At 38.8% G+C, this 20,498-nt stretch overlaps 1 long non-coding RNA gene across 22 annotated transcripts in view; it reads right to left on the minus strand.

The window, feature by feature from the left end:
- Positions 1-20,498, minus strand: part of LOC111932288 (uncharacterized) — a 198,278-nt gene that overhangs the window by 142,989 nt on the left and 34,791 nt on the right. For 19 of the 22 annotated variants that reach the window (XR_015288887.1, XR_015288877.1, XR_015288875.1 and 16 more), the window contains 2 exons: positions 12,432-12,732; positions 11,246-11,300 (listed from right to left, as the gene is read on the minus strand). This is a non-coding gene — a long non-coding RNA (uncharacterized LOC111932288). Of the gene's footprint in view, positions 1-2,192; positions 3,856-11,245; positions 11,301-12,431; positions 12,733-20,498 lie in introns of those variants that run through there. The other 3 variants (XR_015288883.1, XR_015288882.1, XR_015288881.1) reach the window with 1 other exon arrangement.

The following is a 20,498-nucleotide window of genomic DNA, read 5'->3' on the forward strand; positions in this document are numbered from 1 at the left end:
GAGTTGTGAAGTACCCAAGGTGATCAGCAGTGTAAGTAGGAAGCATATGAATATAGGCTTTGTTAGAGAAAAGGACTGTGCTATCAGTGAAAGTAAGCAGCAGCAGATGAAGATGAATGGTCAAAATAGAGAAAAAATACCTGGTTTTAGTCTTCAAGAGTTTCTAGCCAAAAACACAACAGCCTTTGAGCATATACATTGTATAAAAAGGCAAAGATAAAACTGGTTTGCTACAATATGGAAACAAAAAACATAGGCAAAGGAAAACAGGCACTGGGGTTTTTATTCTGCTTAAAGGGGAGTAAAACATTAAAAACTGCTGCAAAATTCCAACTTCAGAGTAGGATAAGAGAGCAACAGATAGTAACCAACACCCCTGATATGAAATAGTATAACCGTTTTAGAAACATGTAGCCTAGATTTTAGAGTAAATTAGTGTATACAAAGCAAATGCTTAAGGAACACTCCATTTTACAAAGCAGCTTTAAAATTATTTAGGAGAAATTATGGTATAAAAATTGAATTTGGGATTATACTACAAATTACTGTACAGGATGATATAAACTCTCTAATTTCCAGAGCTATTGTTATTTGAGCTGTTCAGAAAGTGTTGACAAAAATAAATTTTGATGAAAGCGAAAACCTCTCAGAACAGTTTGCGATTTCCTAATCCAGCCCACACTCCCAGTTCCTGTCTGTCTTTGAGAATGCTCTGGGTGGGATCCAAAGCCTGTGAAAGCAATGGACAGGATCCCACTGGCATTCAGCAGGTGGGACATGAATGCCAAGCCAGTGTTGGGATGCCACTTGAAAGCCATATCTCTCACCGCAGATCCCAAACATCACATCAAGGCCTGAAATAATCCTCTGTAGCTCAAGCTACAAAGGCTTTGGGTGTTTTATGTTCACACTTGCTACTGAAAATGAAATGGCAAATAGTAAATTTGTAAAGATGGCAATTACAAAATGAAAATAGCCCAGGCATATTCATTGGAAAAGTTATGTGTTGCACTTTCCAAGAAGGGAATGCAAATTTCCCTATTCAGGAAGGCCCAGAGCTATCAGCTCAAGCAGTGCCTGTACCCTGGCCCTGCATCAACTGCAGTTTTACTGTCAGAGGGAGGCTGAAGCTCTCTAAGCTCAGGTCCACAGGCTGTGCAGAGGTTCCCACATCCCACAGTGCATCCACAGCCATGAGCACAGGCAGCCACCTCTGCATTCAGCACCATCCCTCCAGTCTGCTTCGGTGTGAGCTGCAGGGCTCTGACCCACTGCTTACCCAGCACAGGTGGGCTCTCTCCTGTTTCCCCCTGAAATTCAGCATAAAGCAAAGCAGGAAGAGCAGTGGACAAGTCCTAGAGGAAAATGTTATCATTGCAAACCTGTATTTACCACCCACCAGAGCTAGAAGGGAAAGGTGTGGGTGTCTCCTCACCCAACCTGTGCAGGCAATCCGGCCAGTTCTGGCACCTCCACAGCTACGCTCTTTTCCAGAATAGCTGGTCTTTTGTCTGAGATGAAATTTATTTGTGTGAAAGGACAAATTACTGCTAAGGGCAATGGAATGCTAAAAGCAAGATTTACCAAAAAGAACCCAAACAACTGTTCTGGAAAAAGGTTACAATTAGCTATTTTTCTGCAAATTAAAGGCTTACAAGCAGCAGAGGTTGAGGACATGAAGGACTCCTTGACTACTCTTCAGCTGAACACCATCCCAGGTGTACAAAACAGATATACACAAAGAAAAGTGAAATGCAAAGGAAGTGAAAATGTGGAGAAAATTCAAATTAACATCATCTGCCATAAGCAGATTTTTAAACCAGCCTCTTTTTTTAACCAGTGATCCAAAGCAAGAAGCCACACAAGTTGTGGGTAAAGCAAATGGTGCAGGTTTTCTGTCTCCTGGTTTGTCATGAGGTCTGATGGCACTTGGATGAGATTTTTTTCAAGTTCCTGCCCTGTTTGGGTTCTCAGGTATGCTGCTGTCACCCTGAAGCCATTCTCCATCCCAGTGCTTTCTTGAGGCATTTTTTCCCTATCAAGCTACATGTTTTCACTGATTTTCATGGAATATTTGGAATATTTATCCCCTCTCAGATTTATTAAAATGGGTCAGATTCAGATACTGTTGCTGAAGACATGATATAAACTCACATAAGTAAATACAGACATGAATATTTGTCTACAGGGTCTTTTGTTGTTGATGTTTTGTTTTATTGTGGGGATTTTTGTTGTTGTGAAGGAATCAGCTTAAAATACTATCTGGCAGAATGAGATTTCCCTCCATCAGTCACAGTGAACATCTCATATTCCATTCATAGTTCTAGGAAATAATAATAATTTTAGTAGGAAAGTTAATCTGTCAGGATTATGGTATTCAAAATGAACTGCAAAGAGAAGTAGAGAACCATAAATGATAAATACATGTAAACTAATTGCTAGTTTTATTTTATCAAGACACAGAAATATAAAATATTCAGCTCCAGGGATTCTAAGGATTTAACAATATTTTTTTAAAAGAAAGGTTTAATTTGCTTTATTCCAAGATAATGAGTAAATGTCCCCAGGACAGTTGTGAAAGGAGATAACATACCTCAAAAGCTGATTTATTTTACCTGGCAACATATTCTAACTGTAAAAGTGCTTGGATTAAGTAACTACACTGCCTGGCTGTCAGTTCTGCAAAGCAACTTTACAAAGCCACCTTAGTTACACTGCTCATCCACAACTATCTTTCACTGTTCAAAACTGTCAGGTGTATTTTCTTTTCATGTGAAAACACAATTTGCTCTTTAAACGTCAGGTGAAACCTAGAGAACATCCAGCCCAGCAGTGGAGGAATCCTGATGTTTGTCCCACTTACAGCCTTGGCAGCTCCCTGTGCCTTCCAGCTCTCTGTGGGGATGATGTGGGGCATCCAGACCATCACAAAAATATCAGTGATCTGGCCCTTTCGGCTGGAGGGTAAGAACACATCTCATGGCAGGCTGCAAACAAGATGAAGAGTAATGTTTTTTTCCTTTCAGTTTGAGTTGTATGATGGAGTTAGGGCCTCAGAATTTTGCTGGGTATGAATGGGACGGGGTCTAACAGGGAACTCAGGGATCTTAGGAAATTACCTGAACAGAATTTTTACACTGCCAAAAAAACCCCCAGAGAAAGTGGCATTATAACAAAGGAGGATAGAAACAGGCTCAGGGTGACTGAATGCTGCCCCTGGTAAGGCACTGTTTTTTGGGGTTTAAAGACAAATTTAAATTCAGATGTTAGTTAGGTGTCTAAATAAAACCAGAAAAGACAAATGAGGAGATTCAAAAGCCAAAGGCCTGGAACCTAAAATTTACACACAGCAGTATGAAACCCAATCTTATAAGTCCATTTTACTTATAAAATATTTTCCTGAAACTTCTTTGAGCATGCAGCACACAGATGACCACGACTGGCTGGTGTCTCTACACCTGTTAACACTTCTGCACAATGAAGGGAACAAAAAATGCCCAGCCAAAGGGAGGAGGCAATATGAGCAAGTGGATTAAGCAAAGAACTGGTGATAGATATGGGTTTGCACATGTCTCTGCCTTGCTGAATGATGGCAAACCAAACTCCTGCTGCTTTAGATCCCTGGCTAAGCTGGGTAGTGAGCCTTAAGGGCTTCAGACTGGAATTTCTGATCTGCTGTGAAACCAGACACTGCTGCAGCTACTGCAAACCAGGAACTTCAGCAGTGACCTTCAGCAAAGAGCTCTGTGCAATAACTGCACAGACAGATGTTGCAGTCTCCTCTTCAGCCCAGCCTGAGGATGGTGTATTTCTCACCAAACTGAATCCGTAACTGGCAAATATTGTCCCAATTTCCTGTAAGGAGAGAGGTGAAAAGGGTACACTTAGGATGGCTGCAAACCTTAGGGTGCCTCAGGTAGAGCAGTTACAGAGCTGTGTTTCACACTGCCCAAAACACACACCTAGTTGTGTGTTTTGCAGTCCTCCCAAAGAGAGAACCATTTATTTGGTCCAGTAAAAACCTTGTAAAACTTTGGTTAGAAATACCAAGTCCTGCATAGTCAGTATTGCTGCTTGTGGAATCCTCAGAGATATTTGTGTCCCTCCAACACTTTCACTTCCGTGTAAAGTCAGAGAAAACTCTCCATGGTGGCCACTTCAGAACAGAAAAGCAAAGCTGCTCTCTAAGGTTTGGGTGCGTTTGCACTTACATAAAAATAGAGCTGTCAGTGAGATTGCCAAAAAACAGGGGATCAAAATACTTTGCTCCTTTTACAGGCATCAACAGCCCTTTGTTATATAATGAAATGAAATTCAAAACCTAATTCTGGTTACCTAGTATATAGTACAAAAATATTATCTCTTTATATATACATGGCCCTACAAATAGCCTTTTGCTGCATGCCTCAGTTCCATTGAATGTGTTGATGTTTATAGCTTACTTTTCAAATCACCTTCAGGAGAGAGAAAACACACAAGTGCCTTAAGAAATGTTGATTTATGAACCATACTGGTCTTTATTCTTCTTGTAAACCTGGGTGGAGAATTGATCAGTTATAAGCCTGCTATAGATCTCACAGGCTTGCAAGATATATTATTGTATTTCAAAATTATCTGATATTGCAAAAGATTTTTTTCCTCTTCTTTCTTTTCTTTACCATGGTCATACATTTTCCTGTCTCAATTTTTTTTCTACTCTTGTTAGATTAGGGAAGCTATCAGAAAATAAAAACAAAGAAGAAGAAATCATCCTAGAGAAAGTAGCTTTGGGCCACCCCAGGTTTTCCCAATCCATCATAATGTGGGTTTTATTTCATACCCCACTGAGGTGGAATTCACAGAATGTTTCTTGAATTACCATGAGACAGTCTTATAAGACAATTGCTGTCTTTTTTCCCCCCTTTTGCTTCACTCTGCTTTTGACAGCTGTTGGCATTTATTATATAACCAATGGAACCAGTGTTAATTTTCAGTAGGCTACAGATCAGTTAAACTTTAAAGTAATATATCTGTATATATTAGGACTATAATATGTATGGTAAATTATAGTCTGAATCACTTATATTTTTATTATTTACTCTAAAAGCCTGTACAGATCCTGACCATGTAAAAGATCATTTTGCAGACATTGAATCTTGGTTTCTTTCACTGGAGGAGTCTCCACTGAGAGATGTCAATAAGATTTCTGGAAAAGGAAAACTTTCTTCATTATTAACACAGATGTTACAATGTGGACTGGAAAGTGGAGTGTGGGCTAAAACAGAAGGTTAGGAGAAAAGCTTCAATTAATCCTCACATTAATCACACCTAAAGATATCCATCAGTGATCCTGACATACACCTGAACCAACTTTTTGGATATAGATGGAATGGCTGTTCTGCATGTGTCATCTTATCAGTCTCATAGGCTTTTGTTTGTTTGTTTTTATGCATAAACAGTGATTTTCTTCTCTTCTTTCTTCCCTCTCCTGGAGAAGTCATTGGACATGTACGGTTGGAAGAAAATATATGAGAAGAAATCTCCCATGCTGAAGTTTTGTATTCCCATGTAAAATCTAGTACAGTCATTTACTGCATGTGATAAGAAAGGCCAGATGGACCATAGACCCAGCCCAGCTGGTTCTAACATTCTCGTTGCCACCTTTCTATCAACAATATGCTAATTATGCACTCTAAATAAAAAATATCTTTGAAGAATTCCTTAATCAAGAACTTTACTGTTATAGCCTCCTGCTGGAAACATTCTTTTCCTTGACATGAGCAAGTTTAAGTGAACAACACCATGATTTGTTAGGTGGGAGAAGCTGTATGACAAAACACTTCAGACATGCAATGCTTTTTGCCAAGCAGCTGAAACTGTTTTGTTGATAAATGTCCATGTCTCATACTATTAACACTGTCACACAGGTAAAGTTTGATCTCCTGACAAAACCTCTTGTAGCTGTCTCTTAATCTGTTTAGTAATCAATATTAACACTCTCAAATGTTTCAAAACGTTCCTTTTAGCTTGTTTGTTTCAGTATGTGCTATGTACGCACACATTCATCCATACATTCATCCTGTATGTGAACATATATTTCATTCCAAGTGATAATATACATTTTCTTTAGTAACTGCAATAACCTAAGATGTAACAGAAAGATGAACACTCAGATTACCTGGCAAAGAGCACAACACTAAAGATTTGGAAAGCAGGAGAGGCAGTTGCTTACACAAACCTGCAGTTCATACTGCCCTTTGGGCTCCAGCAGGGCCTCAGGATAGTCTGGCACTTTTATTTTCTGTCTTAGGAACCTGTTTGGCTTTGTAACTCCACTCTGCCTGACCCCAGCAGGACTGGGCAGCGCTCAGCTGGCAATGGGGGAGGGCCCACCCCTCTCGTGAGTGAGCCTGTCACCCCTCAGGTCTTTAGGCAGACAAGCAGTAAAAGATGCAGTTCTGTGGTAAGCAATAGATGGTTTGCCTATTCCAACTGTCTCATAATATTTAAAATTATCAGTGATGATGCATAGACCCAAATACTAGATGGGCTCTCACACCTAATCACTCTGCTCTGATTGCTAGTGAAGAAGTGCTTTCCAGATTAACCACACCAGACACGTTGACTCCTTCACAGTGAAGCAGATTCCATTTCTCTTTTAAACACAGATTTCCTTAAGACCATCAGAACTTCAAAGTTAAAAGCAAATTAGCATGTGTCTTGGCTTAACCGAGACCTGGAAGGATAGAACAGTTATTTCTTGGAGTCCAAATGAGCATAACTTTGCAAAGCTGGAATTTTCACAAGCAGACACCACATTTCAATAATTTATCTTCTCAGAGGAGCATATTGTACCTTGAAATAAAGCCTGAAAGGTTTCTTGCCCTGTAGGGAATGCAGCTACAACAAAAGAAAACTGAAAGCCATTTGGCTGCTTGTGACCAGCTCAGAGTTAGAATTGGCCAAATTCCACATACGAGCAGGGACACAAACACACAGCGGCTGCAACCAGCTCCAGTGCCAAATTGCAACCATATTTATAATCCTTTCAAAACACTTGGCTCCATTTTTGTGGTAACAACAAACATATAAATAATGAAAACCCAGTATTTCCTTTCGGAAGTGAAGTGTCCTCTCCCGCACAGCCCCAGTAAAGGCAGTCATGTTGCATTTCCTGCTACTGAGATTCATAATACCAGCTATTAGCATTTGTAGTTTCTTGTGAAGAATTTTTAGACTAAACATGATAAAAATAAGAACATTGAAAGTTGTGATATATATTGTATCTTCTGAGTAAATCCAAGAAAAAGACATGGACAAATATTTTTCAGAATTTAAAATTAATACCTGTTCCTGTGAAGCTATTGTTTCAACATCAGAAAACTGGTTTACTCTTTAATATGCATTCAAATTGCATTTGGTGGTGTCAGAGAGTGAGATTTTATACCTATGCTGTGGGGCAATTAGACTTGTAAGGACAACAAAGAATCTCTCTTGACACTCAGACACTATTGTAAAGGACAAATTAATTTCTGTTGATAATAACCTCTCAAAATACCAACAGCATATTCATCCATGTTCATGCATATATTCAAAGTATAAAGACATTTCACGTTTATGCATAACCAGGTTTGAGGACAGATCACTAGTTAGTGATATCAGTCAACAATATTTAAAATTTATACCATGTTACACTCTCTCCTTTACTGTTGTGTGGTGCTGAAATTTAAAATTTTCTATTTGAAACTCTGTTTGAAGAGATTTCCATCATTCTGAAGTTCCAAGAGACCAGCTCCCTCCATTGTCTGCAATAACCAATTCATCCTCAGAGGATAAGTTCCACACGATCCAATAACATCTCTAACAGCACCAGCATCCCAGATTGAAAGTTGTTTTCATATCTGAAGTAGCAATTATTTATTGAAGACACTGATGTAGCAAATAAAAGAAGGAGCCAATATTTACAGTGAAATAGAGGGCAAAAGGGAGGGAGAAGGGTTATTCCTTGCAACTGGGCAAATGTGGGCTGCACGATGCCACTTTCAATTCTGAAACATGAAGCAGAGCTGCAGTAAAACGACATTAGTAGCTTTCATATGATAATTGGTATAGAAGAGAAGGTTGTTTCTGGGTGGAGCAGTAGCCAAGTTCACTGAACCTAGCACACCATTCAATCAACCATGGAAAAAACAATGGGAGATAGAGAGGGGGGAGACTTTTATTTTGACTGGGTAGCAGACATGAAGGCAGGGGGTGAGTATAGGGAGGGGAAAGTATGCAAAAGTGAGAATTCGAGATAGCTAAATATTTGAAATGTCTCTGAATGCACATTTATTATTTATAACTATAAAATAACAATCATTCCTGCATCGACATACAGGGTGGCGAACCAAGCAAATGCAGATTTAGATGGGACGTGTAACATATGAAATAATGAAAGAGGATGGTGGCAGTCTGCCAAGCCTCCCCCTCCCCACTGCTCCTCTCCCCAGTCATTGACTTTCAAAGGGGAAAAGATTTCATACAAAAAAATCTACCCTGACTTCCAGGAGACGCAATGAAAACAGATTTACACTTAGTAGTATTTTCTAAGTAGTCCCAAATAAATTCAGGTTTCAAAGAGTTCCTTCAAGAAATGTCTTTTTAGCTTGCTGGGATGGACATATAAATTGGGATTTTCCTGCCTATGTCTTTTAGGTAGGATTTTTCACCTCTTTTATTTGCTGTCTTTTGGCATAATTTTATTCTTATTTTAAAATAAAAGCTACAAAAGGCAATTCTATTTTCATGGAAATTTCAAGCAGTATGAATTTCAGCTCATTTACAGAAGAATAATCTTTGTGCTAGTCAATTCAGCCAAGAGAGTTCGCTGGCTTTCCCACATAGTTTGCTAATTTCACAAATTAGCAATTTACTAATTAATGACAAGTTAAATATCATTCTATATGAAGATGACTTCAGAGGCGGTGCATAAAGTTTGGAATTACTGGAATATCTTCAGACTGGCCACTGGTCCCTTTGCATGAAAATATGGCTGTTAAAATCATGTTGGATTTTTGTGCTACCCAGCACAAAACAAACCCTCCCTCCTGGTGCATAAGCATGTTTCCTTTACTCATATAGACATTTACATTTGATTCAACACTCTTGGTGCACCTGGAGACGTGTTTTTAATGCAAACCCACAGAGATATCATTTTAACATTTTGCTGTTCTTTTTGGGAAACCTCATTCAGGCTGCTCTGAGAAATGTGAGCCGCGCTATCAAAATGCATTGCTTTACAGCATGGCTTCATTTGCAAGGAGTGTGGGAGGGTTCACAGCGTTGGCCCTCTCAGGGTTTCTCACCAGAGACATCATTTCAGAGTTGGGCATTCCCAAGCACTCAGGAGGGGTTTCATTTTCATCTCACTGAAATGATGAGGTAGCATTTGCTTGACTTTATCCTTGCTGTGATCCTGTGCTTGTGAAAATTTCCTGGAATTCCCACTGTGAACTACTCCACAGACCCACGAGGTCATTCCAGGATGCCCTGGCTTTTTCTCCAGCAGCATCAACCTCCCTTGAGCCCAGCCACACCAGAGGGGTTCCAGCAATTCTGGTAGGGTTGGGGCACAAAGCACCTCAAGGAGCTGCAAACCTTCTGCACTGTGTCCTACACCAAAAATCCAGGCATCATCTGGCATATATCACATGCATGCCTGATACAGGGGTTGTACCTTTGACTTTGTATCCTGATGCACACTGCATTCCCACCCTGAATTTAGTGGAATATCAGAAGGTCAGGAATTACTGTATTTTGACATATATACCAGAAAGGACTGTGGGACTGTAGGGTGGCAGAAAGGACACTGAGTGGAACATTGTTTAGGGAAAAGAGACATGGCTGAAGATTTTGTACATGAACCAAAGGCTGACTAATTGGTCTAAATCAATTTTGGTTGAATCCCAGCTGCTTTGTACCACTACAGTTTCCTACCTAGCATTCATTAGGTGTTAAACAACCGACCCCAAGAGCCTGTTTTCTCTAGTGGTAGATGGTGAGGCATGCTGGGCTAACCTCTCCAGACTTGAGGAAATGTGCAATAAGGCAGGAAAGATTTAGTTTTCAAAACAAATTGAATGTTTGATCACAAGTTAGCATTCTGCAAAGCAGTGTGCTGTTACTATGACAAGTTCTTAAAACTAGAGCTAGCTAATAAAAGAATTTTATTGATTGTCATGCCACATCAGGTCAGAAATTCATTTAGTGTTTTATTGCATTCCAACACCAGATGTTTCAGAGGAAGGTGTGAAACTCCCATAACAGAGAATTATGCAATAACTTGTTTATGAGAGAATCTTCTTTCCAAAGCCCAATGCTTAATGGTGAGCATTATTGTTGTTCTTCCTATTTCAAGGGGCTGAAGCATTTCTTTCCAAATACAACCAGTGGGTCTGGCAGTCATTGTTATGTCATTCTAATATTGCCCATAAGCATAATTCCACAAGTTAACATATGTACAAATGATATTTCAATCATTTTCTGCTCTAAAAAAAAAGGCATATCTTTATATTATTCATGACCAAAAATCCCATATCTATCCTGCACTAATCCTTATTGAAGATTTTTCTTATGATTCCCTCACAGTTTCCTTCTCTAAATTCAAAATTCAGTAGCAATAAAGATAATAAATGAAAAATGAGCCATGCACATACAGCCCTTGGCTTCTCTATACTTCTGTGCTAGGTAAGAAAAGAACACAATATATTTGAATTTATTTCTGTGAAATTTTTATGCTCAGTTTTGTTTAGAAGCTTTTAATCTGGCTATGCAATACAAGTAACTATAGATTTTTCGAGTAGGTAAAGAGGAATGTAAAGAATATGTGTGTGCATATGTAAAGAAAAAGTTCATAAAAAGAAAGCCAGATTACAAAATCAAAATAAAAATTCTGCAACTGTTCTGAGTTTCTACTAAAACAGTTTTCATATACTTTCCTCACAGAAGTTCCCTTCCAAGAAAGTTAATGAAACTGAACCCAAAGCAGATGGGAATACAATCAAGAAAAATTCATTTTCCAATTCCATTCAGTTGTTGTTAGATTTCTCTTCTCCACTCATCTGTTTTCAGATTCCTCATCTGTTTTATGAGTTGCTACTACTCACTCTTCCTATAGTGAAAGATCAATACATTCATATTTTTAAAGTATTTTCAAATCTCTGAGTGAAAGGGGCAACTATATCAAATTCATTTTGTGTTTATATAAAAAATAAAAAAAACAAACCTTAAAAGTTACTTTAGTGGAGTCTTCAGAATCCAGATCAATACAGAGCTGAGACCTGAACATAGTGAATTTGAATACAGTTATTTTATGTTCATATTGCTAAGCCAACAAAACACAGGTGTGTGCCAAGTTTTACACACAGTGGGCAGTGCCCATGGCACCCAGGACCCTACTCAGCCTTAAGTGCTTCACTGGACTGGGGCCTTGCTGTCATGAGGCAGAAAGGGAAGTGCCAAAATTGGGATACACAGGACCCCAATGGACCTCCCTGTAAAGTCTCTTTTTATCATCCCAACTATTTTTGCTTTAGTTGATAAGCAAAGATGGTTACTTTGTCAGCTTTCATAAGGACTGAAGAAGTTATGCAAACATTTCTTTCAGCAGCACTGACATCCTCAAAATAAACCACTACATTTTAAAATGTAGGCCAGGAAAAACTTTCAGAAATAAAAGCCCAAATCTCTCCTTCTCTAAAGTAACTCAAAATCAGTGGTATTTGGCTCACATTGAAGAATTTTATTCAGTTTAGGTAGGCCCAAGCAGAGACTTAGCACAGCAAAGCTTTGCAGTACTACTGAAATGCTGCCTTTGGCTCTTTCATGCAGAATATGAGCAAGTATTCAGGGCTCATTTAGGATTTCAGAAATGCATCTCTGTCCATTTGGAAGATGAGTTCAAACTAAATAAGGAGCTGATCTTACTGAAAAATACTTTTTATCAGTTTCAAACTCATTTGGGTTCACCTTCTGGTTCTCTTAACTCATAGAAATTTGGGAGTTTGTGCTCCTCTGCCTGAATGTATCAGGTACCACCTTACAGTACAGGAAATTACATTTCCATAAGGGCAGTAGCTCACATTTCATAGAATCATGGAATACCCTGGGCTGGAAGGGATCCACAAGGATCATTGAAATCCAACTCCTTTATTGCAATACTTCCCACAGGCCATGGGTGGGGTAAGTCTGTATTAGCATTTTAGTTAGATCTAGGAACTTTAAAAGTAAGTTTTCTAATCATAGTTATTTACCACACCTTAGTTCACAACACAGAGTAAACTCTGAGGGCTCAAACAGGTTCTTTTTTAGATGAAGCTTGTGTGGTAAAAGCACTGCAGGGGTCACACCCTCCAGGCACCAGTGAGCTCAAACTGGACTTAGTCCAGACTGAAAAGCTAAAAAATTCTTACCTCTGTAAAAGGTTTTGTCCCTTTTTCATGCAGGTCTGAGAGGAGAATGTAGACATTCAACCCAATATCATTCTGTTCTCTTCTGTTCAGCTCTTGCACCTTAGAGTAGGGAAATTCCATTCACACACATGGATGGCATTCATGGGCAAGCCAAAGTGACTACATTTTCCTGGGCTTTGTGGCACAGCATGGCAATGAAGTTCATTAAGGTGATGCTGGCACACACATGCTATGCTGTACTTTGTGGAGTGATGCACTCTCAGTTTGCCTCAGCCTTAGTTCCACAAGAGCCTGAGAAACTCTGGAAAACAAACCAGAATTACATTTGTATAAAGCATTGTGCTTTATTCAGTATTATATTAATTTCTATTTACATGAAAGTTTAAGTGCTCCAGCACTTAAAATATCGTACTTCCACAAAGAGTTTTTCCTACTGTTTCTTTCAATAACCTTATTAGATTATGAACACAACTAAGCCAAAAAAATATTTTTTTTTTCCCTGCACACAACCATGAAAATATTTACTTTATACTGTGAGAGCAGGGTTCTGTTCAAATAAAAAAAAAAAATTAACCTGAGGGTATTTGCAATAAAAATGTATCTTTTATAATTATTCCCTTGTGTTAGAACAATCCTGGTCAGTCAAGAGTCTGGCTGCAGATTCTGCTCACTCTCATGTGAGGTTGAGTGGAAAAGCAAAGATGAAAGCAAGGAAGAGGTTTTATAATTCCTCTTGCAGTCATTTCTTTCTCTGACTAGAATATGATTAAAGATATCTCATGTAAACTGGGAATAGGCAACACTTCCTAGCAGCCATTTCAAATTCTGCCCTTGAGGATTATATAATAATAATAAAAAAAATCCTCATTCTTATACAGCATTTTTCACCCACAGATTTCAAAGACACATCTTGTCTCACTACTGGGGCACCCCACACCTCTGTGGGAAAGTTTTTCTCCCCTTGCTTTCTGGAACCCCTAAATGGTTGGAGGGGCATTGAGGGGTGTTGCATGGCTGCATAGGATCAGACAAGGTGCCAGGAGAGACTTTTCACTGTCATCTGCCAGAGCATCCTGCTCTGTGCTGGCTGGGCTGTGCTAAATCCTGGGTAGGCTGCCCTGATCTGGGAACATGCTGGAGCATCACAGAACCACAGGGCTCTTTTCATCTCAGAGATGCTCCCTGGACCGCTATTCTCACTTTATTACAGCCACAGCAGTGGCTGCTGCAGCCTCCAGGAGAGAAATATTTTCTTCATTGTACTATAGTGCAATTCCTTTTTCATCTGTCTTCTTCACTTCTAAATCAATTCTCACTCAATGTATTCTTTTCTTTGTTTCATTAACTGATGGTTTTAAGGACTCTCAGTGTTGCATAGTTAATAACTTTTCTGTAGCTTGAATTTTTCCATCAGTTCACATTTCCAAACCAATTAATTCCTTGTTGTTTTCCAATGGTTATTAAAAGGTAGAAAAAGCCAGTTTAACCCAGTCTACCGTCTGAGGGATGAATCTATATGCTAATTACTTTTCCAGTTTGCTAGCAGGAAACTCTGCATGATAGAAAGGACCATTTTCTAAAATTATCAAGGGCCAGACTTTTAGAGGTAGTTAGGTGCTTAAAGATGAAGAAGAGCCTAGTGGGGTTTTTAGAAGTGTCTAGAGATTTAAATCCTATTGAAACCAGTGCAATTGAATTAGGGGACTGAATACTTTAAAAGCCAGGCTCCACAAAATGCAAAAAGAGGGTTTCAAAAAAAACATAGTATTTAAAAAAATATTTAGTCACATAATGAGGAATTTAAATATTTGAGAGAGCAAAATGATATTTTTTCTTCTTTAGTTAATTAAATTTTAGGTTAATCAGCAGGATTATTCAATTCATGGTGCATTCAGCCAAGTGATTTCAGCTAACCAAAAAAAAACCCTTGAAAAGATCTCATTATAGCCATTTTCAGAAGATAAACTTTTTTCCTGTTTTGTTTGTTTCATAATCAGTGCTTGAGTTAATTATTAGAAAGGATAATAATCTGCCAGCTAAATAAATTGGTATTGTTTTCCTCTTTCACCAGAACAGCTACATAATATATTTTCAGCAGAACTTCACCCAGTTATATATTTATAAATATACTCAGTTTGCTCCAGTGACTCATTTCAGTGTAAGAAGCTGCAGGGCTGAGATCACAGCCAAGGTTCTTGCCTGTTCTCATCCCTTAATTGAAAAGGCACTCTCAGCACTTGCTCTGGCAGCTTTTATCCATCCATTCTGCTTCTGCAGCAGCAACATCAGACAGCTAAAAGCCAGCTTGAGATCCTCCTTTTAGAAAGACCCTGATAGCACAGGGGAGGAATGGTTTGCAGGTGGCCTGAATTCCAATGGGCTCAGGTGAATTCAGGGTTTGTACACAAACCATTGGATCTCAGCAGAAGACAGAAATACAGGTTACTCCCAACACCAAGCAACTAATAAATAACATGACTCTGGAGGTTAATTCTCCTAGGTGCACAGAGGGATTGTCTTCCCTCACTTTTAATGACCTTAAAAACTGGCTTGTGGGTGCAGTTTGAAGGAGAATCTCCATAAGAATTTTCAAGTGATGTATAGCCAAGAGTCCTGAACCCTGAGAGATGTAGATCTTATATTAAGCTATAGTTTCCAGATCTTGTTGGAAAATATACTTTGGCTAATTTTAGAAACAGCGAACAAAGTGCAGACTTGCTAAAGGTGAGATCATCTCTCAAAGAAATTTGGTTGTAGTCACCTGACCAAGTTCTCCTGTTCTTCACTGTACGAAGAATTTTAAAATAATATTAACAATTTAGGATAGACATCATTGCCAAGATAATAAAATAAAGTTTATGGCCTCAATCTCTGCCTTGATTTCATTCAGGACACATGCATCTTTTAAGACTATCACTTTATTGCATCAAGAGTACAGCTAAGCAAAAACACAAGAAAACTTTTATTTCATAAGAATGGGTCACTGCTGGTTTATCTGATTTGTCCCTTAATCCACAACTTGTATTTATTTCTTCCTTAGAAATATTGCAAAATTGTTTAAGGACAAGGTGGCTCAAGGTCTGGTAATGGGATTTTTAGCCTTTCACATTCAGCTCATTTATCTGAGCATGGGTAGGTCTTTAGGTCAGTGAGTTGTTACCTGCTGACTCTTGTCCAGTGGCTTCTGAAAGAAATGAATGAACAACTTTCACACAGTGAACAATTGTCTATCCCAGAAGTTATGCCAAAAGGGGACAGTAACAGAAGAAATAACATAGCTACACAAGAGTACAGCCAAAATTTTGTTATGAGCAAAGAAGAGGATTTTTTTTCCTCTGACACTTTGGAATTATGCTGGTAAGGCAATTTGAGTAATCCAGCACCTTCTCCTCTGCTTAGAGATATATTTTAGTGACCCTCACACTGAATCATATTTCTGTTGGACTTGCTCAGTACTTTTTGTGGGCAATAGATTTGGAAAAAATAGGAATTTCCATCCTTTGAAAAAACCCCAAACTTATGAAATAAAACTTTGAAAGATCAGTAAAGTTCAATATTGTGCCTAAGAAACACTTAACACTGTAATAAAACCAAAAAAATAATAGAATACGTATAAACACACTCACAAAAATAGCTGAATGTGATCTTAAATTAAGGATGAGGAAAAAAGAAAGCAATAAAGCCAGAACAAAAGAAGAAAGTTCAGGCAAGATATATAATTTTGGTTAGAACTCCTTGGTTTGTTTTCCAGTCAAGAGTATTCCAAATGGCTCTTCCAGGTACAGACCTTGAAGGGAAATTTTGGGCAGGGTCAAAACTGAGGTGGGACTGCAGGAGCTCCCCTGGCTGAGATTTCTAGCTGCAAGTTCTACTTTTTGCTTTTTATTCAGTTTCATGCTTCCCACCCCACAAAATTACCAAAATATCAAAAATATCAAAAATGTATAGTTCAGTCTGATCAGGAGCTTTCCAAAAAAAGCACCATTTTATTCTTTATGCTATTTCATCAGGTCAAGGCTTAATCTAATACTGTAACAAATAAATGCTTCTGTTAGGTTTAAGCTGCAGCTGAAAACAGTCTTTCCATTTAGAGCCTCTGAAGGCCACCACAGACCACAGAGATCACATTTATGGTATATTACTCTTTCTCTCAATTCTCACTATGCCCTCATTGCTCCACAGGTGTGAATTAGATAATCTCTAATGATCTAATTGGTTAACATATTTAAAGTTATCTGATATTTAGTTGAAGTTTGATGCTTCTGTTTCAGACCCCAAAAAACCTCAAATGTGTCTGTTTTTCCAACAAAACTATTAGCATGTCTATAAAAAATATACATCTAGATCATCACACCTGTATCAATGGCAGTAAAAATAAAAAAATTGCTCAGGTACTTGTTTGATCATTCTTCAACTATAATTAGAATTAATCATATGAAAACTTGACTGATAATTTCATGTATAAATTTGGTATTATTTGGTCTACATGTGCATTTGTTTATACAAAAACACCTAAAATTCATTCCTCCTGTGGATACAATAGAATAATAAAAAGATTTACTGCATATCACACCACTTTGTGTCCCGGATATTGCAGTGTGCTAATTATTCAGTGTATTCAGACAGTGTTCTAGGAGATTGAATGTTAAACCTTTAGTATCATTCGTGATACAAGGCAATATTTTATTAGATATCTTAGTATTTGGTTTGATTCACTAGAAGAAGTAGAGGCACAGAATAACTCAGATGGAATCTCAACCAGTCCAACACCCTCCCATTTTCTGGGAAAGTATAATGGATTTAACTGTGAGCTGTCTGCATGAAGATGCTGTAGATGTATCATGATGCAAGGAAAACAGAACACAGAATGTGAGAATCCAGTCATGTGTCATTTATGGTGTTAGGATGAAGACAGTCTGTAGTAGTTTTTGTCACAGGCTCCTGTAGTCTACATCACTAAAACTCCCTGTGCCCTTGGAAAATCAGTTTGTTTGTTTATGTTACGCCAACTCAATTCAGCACATTCAGCTAAACCGAAGCAATCCCAATTTAAATTAAAATTTAAATAATAGCATTCATGTTGAGATGTAGTTCAGTAGTTCCATAGTTTTAAAATGACAATTCAAGCTAACCCACTGAAGTTCTATTGTGTAGTGGTAAGAAAAATTACCTAGCTGTTATCTTGCTTCTACACTGAGCATTGCATCTTAGAAGGTAAAGGCCTCAGACCAAAGCTGTGCAGGAGTTGAGGCAGTTCCCTGGTAAATCAGGCAATTATTTCCTACTAACAAGCCCTGAGTAAAGCTCAGTAAATCATTTGCTGACATGAGCTCAGGATTTGGCACAGGGATTGCAAGGTGGTGTGCAGGTGGAAGGCAGTGCCCCTGCCAGCCATTTCTGGGCTCTCTTCTGGCATCTGCTCGTGCTCCCCGTTCTGAGAACAGCTCAGAGCCCATCAGGTGAGAAGGATGTGGCACTGCACCTCTGTCTGGCCACAACACAACTTCCAGATCTCCTGTGCCTAAGGGTTAACTTCATCCTGTAAACCACAGCAATTCCCAGCATCCATGAACAGCCACAAAGAGAAGCTGCTAAAATCTGCAGAGCTGTCGGCCTCTTTTAAGTGGGAACCCCCTTTGCTGTAAGCACACAGAGCACAGCTTTAGGCTCAAAGTGGATGTTTTTATTTGCATTGAACAGCCACTGCCGAAGGACTGGTGACACCGAGGTCAGCAATGTGTGTCCCAGGCGGAAGGGCTATGGTAGATCCAACGCCTGCAGCAAGCAGCTCACACTCGTGTGGGCCTCAGGTGAGAGAAAAGCCAATTTAACAGTATTTCAGCAATGTAACATCAGAGCAGATCCGTGTGCTGCTGAACGGCCATCCCAACAACAAGGCATGCTCCAGCTGGGGTAAGCGTGTGGGTGGGGATGAGAGAGAATAGGTCTTTGTCAGAGAGCACACCAGGGCTCCAGATCAAAACATTCTTCAGCCTCGGAGGGGATTCATCATCCAAACTTCCATGCAAACCTGAATCTCATTGCTACTCCTCTCAGCACACTGAGCTAAATCAAATTCCCATGTGTGAGACTGAAACACGAATCTCAATTGCAGAGCTTGGCCCCGTCTCTAATTGTAATATTATCAGTAATAAGCTTTCCAAGGAAAAGTGAGGGGGCATCACACATCTAACACCCTGCACATAAAATATGCTGGACCAAATTCTTGCATTTACATTCTGCTATCGAGGCCTCCAGAAAAATGTTGATTTAAGCGGTAGGAGCTCTGTGCCTGTGTCTCCCTGTAGATATGCATGTTGTCCCTGTGCCAAAGCCAGAAATGAAGTCTTAGGGTTATCAAGGCAGAGGAAACTATTGAACTCAAGGGAGATTGGGAGAGACTCGAATCCTAGTGTTTTGACTAGGATTTCTTTCATAGTAATGGAGGCATTAATGATTTTTCACACAAAGGGATGTCTAGGCAGAATATGCCAGTGTGCATGTGTGCGTGTGTGAGGGAGGAGAGGGGTAGAGGTAAATGTGAGCAGCTTTACACTAAAATTAAATCAGGCTTTTCCATAAAACAGATGTTATGATTCCCTTTAAAAAATAATTAAATTAACAGCAAACAGACATGTTCAGGAGAAGGAATTTGGGGTTGGGATTTTGGCATTAGTAATTCCCTATACTTAATCCATAAAAGTTTTCTTTTATGTTTACAGAAGGGGGTTAAAAAAAGAAGCAAGTCTGTTACTAAAGAATTTTAAGATACAGTGGAGATGTGAAAGGCACAGAAGATTTTCATTTCCTGTGTTATAGGGTGCAAATAATATCAGTATGAAAAACCTGGCAGGAAGATTTAAGATAGCAGTTTTTACATTGATAAGTATTTGTTCATTTCCTGACAACAAAAAATATAAATCTCTTCAGAAATTAAATACCCTGGCTTGTTGAAGCACTTTTGTGACGTTCTGTGGTAGACTGGCTTCCTTTCATTGGAAATCCACAGCTAGAATAATAATCACAGCATCAGTTATTATACTTGTATCAGTTCTGTGCTGCAAGAGGCTAATACAGTGTATGGCCGAATTCTCCTACTTTTGTGTCACTTATTTTCTCTGTGGGCCAGATTTGCATTTTAATGGAAGTAGTTTATAGACTTCTTTGCTGCCTTCATAGTGCCACAAGTGGCATCATTAAGTGAGTTAAGCCGGATTAATGCTGATAGTAAAGTCAGATAATACAATAACAGAGGCCTTCATTTCCATTTGGATTAGGTGAAGAGAGCAGGCCTGTCTGGTGCAGGGTGATAATTTGTAAGCGCGATATGTTGTACTTGAGAGGATAAGATTAAATTTAGTGGGTTTAACTGTCATCCCAGTAAGTCAATTACTTCATCTTTTCAGGCTTTGAATTTATTTTATAAATAAAATAAATGGAATATTGAGCTGCTCCACAGCCATTTCGAGCTTCCATGAAGAAGAATTACACATGCTGGGCCAAAAAAAAAAAAAAAAAAGAGAGAGAGGGGAGGGAAGAGAGGGGAGGGAGAAAGGGTTTCTGATTCGGCTTCACAAACAAAGTACAAACTGCATTCAAGTGCCATCATGGCAACAGCTCGGGAATATTGTCCATTTCTCATATCACAAGCATGACAGATTCCATTGTGGCTTTAGTTTATTCATAATAGGAAATATTTGTGTTGTGCCTGGCCTTTTCTATTTGTATCTATTAGATTGTAGAAGAAATACACTAAAATACTGATCACTGCTATCGTTTAACTCTTTTACTTTTTTCCTCTGCTTGCCATCTCCTCTGTATTTAATGCTTGCACCTTGCTGCTCAGGGAGTCTCAAATAGAAATAAATAAATGAGAATTTATTCAATTTTATGACAGATAAACCAGTTTTTAATTCATTTGTCTTCTCTCCCCATCTCCATCATTATTTGGACACCAAATCCCTGCAATACTATTTCTTGGACATGGAAAGTTTGAAAGCTTTTTGTAAATTAGATACAGACAGATAAGCACCAACATCTTCATTTCTATCTGCAAACCCAGAACAC

This window comes from Cyanistes caeruleus, chromosome 7 (assembly GCF_971803275.1).
Source record: "Cyanistes caeruleus chromosome 7, bCyaCae1.hap1.1, whole genome shotgun sequence".
In the NCBI taxonomy this organism is placed as follows: Eukaryota; Metazoa; Chordata; class Aves; order Passeriformes; family Paridae; genus Cyanistes; species Cyanistes caeruleus.